At 42.0% G+C, this 1464-nt stretch overlaps 1 non-coding gene across 1 annotated transcript; it reads left to right on the top strand.

The window, feature by feature from the left end:
• Positions 1–647: 647 nt before the first annotated feature.
• Positions 648–712, top strand: LOC142849110 (small nucleolar RNA SNORD63). The gene has a single exon (XR_012910514.1). It is a non-coding gene; the product is annotated as a small nucleolar RNA SNORD63 (small nucleolar RNA).
• The last annotated feature ends 752 nt before the right edge of the window (positions 713–1464 follow it).

The following is a 1464-nucleotide window of genomic DNA, read 5'->3' as shown; positions in this document are numbered from 1 at the left end:
CCACTGAGCCATCTCTCCAGTCCCTGTGCAAGACATTTTTAATCGGAACACCACTATTCCAGCCAAAAATAGCCAGGTAAGTTATCCTTCCTAACAAGTTTTATGTTCTATGAGTGTGTAATTGCAGCCACTTTATGAACTTTTAAAACGTTTTTCTAAATGCACACTAGCTGACCAGATGGTGAGATTACCGTGTTTTTTGTGATTTTTGTTTTCTTGCAGTTTCTGGAAAAGTTCTTAGATATCATTTGGCAGTTGTGATCAAGGGAAAGACAATGCAGTCTCCTAAAAGGGCTGTCGTCGTTTGCCATTGAATTCTCTGTGGTTTTTTTTTATTTTTATTTTTTATCAGAAACAAATAAAAAAGGTCTGGTGGCTAGCAACTTGGGAACTAGGCTTGACTTCAGTGTGAATGGTGTGGGCTGGGTTGTGTATTACCAAGCAGGGATATACGGGCATGGCTTAGCAGGGTCTTAGATGAAGAATTACTTGTGCCTGGTTGGATTGTCCCAAAACTTGGGAAGTTGAGGCATGAAAAAATGCGAGTATGAGAACTACCTGGATCATGTAGTGTGCTGTTTTCTCAAATGCTGTTTCCAGACTCAAATCAGTCTTGAGTTTTTCTAGAATCTCTCTCTTTGGTGTTTGTGCAGTGATGTGTGTTTCAACACATCATACAAAAGTATGTGATGACATCTCAGGACTGAGCGCATGGTACATCGCCTGTCTCTGGTCTTACAACCCTGGACTGGCCTCAAACTTCCAATCTTAAAGCTTCATCTCGTTCAACGGTCTTGTTTTTTTTTTTTTTTTCTTAAATGTGTAGCCCAGGCTGGCCTCGAACTCGTGATCCTCCTGCCTCTGCCTCCTTCAGCAAATCCTACCGGCGTGCGCCACCACAACCGGCCAACGGTCTTGTTTAGCTGAGACAATAGCTGCTGTGTGCCTTTATTTTTTTTCTTTTTCTTTTTTTAAATATTTATTTATTTAGTATACAATGTTTTGTCTGTATGCCAACAGGCCAGAAGAGGGCGCCAGACCTCATTACAGATGGTTGTGAGCCACCATGTGGTTGCTGGGAATTGAACTCAGGACCTTTGGAAGAGCAGGCAATGCTCTTAACCACTGAGCCATCTCTCCAGCCCCTGCTGTGTGCCTTTAATACTCATCCTATTCACCTGTGTTTGCAGCGCTAAACGTTTGTTCTGAGAGTAGTGTATGCTAGGAATGATCCAGTATTAGAATGTGACTGTCTCTAGTTAGCCTTTTTCTGTATAATACATGGCGGGGGAAGGAATGATAAATACAGTGAGTTATGTATGATGGATGAGCTGTGTTGAACAGAGCAAACTGTTACCTAATATGAAATCTCAGTGATCACAAATATTTTCTCAACAGATGACATCTGAACAGGAAGGTTCAGGAAGTTCTGGTACTGGGGAACAGCAGGAAGACCAGAAGGAG

Source organism: Microtus pennsylvanicus, chromosome 4 (genome assembly GCF_037038515.1).
Source record: "Microtus pennsylvanicus isolate mMicPen1 chromosome 4, mMicPen1.hap1, whole genome shotgun sequence".
Lineage (NCBI taxonomy): Eukaryota > Metazoa > Chordata > Mammalia > Rodentia > Cricetidae > Microtus > Microtus pennsylvanicus.
Note: the sequence above shows the minus strand (reverse complement) of the source record. Positions and strands in the feature narration are given on the sequence as shown.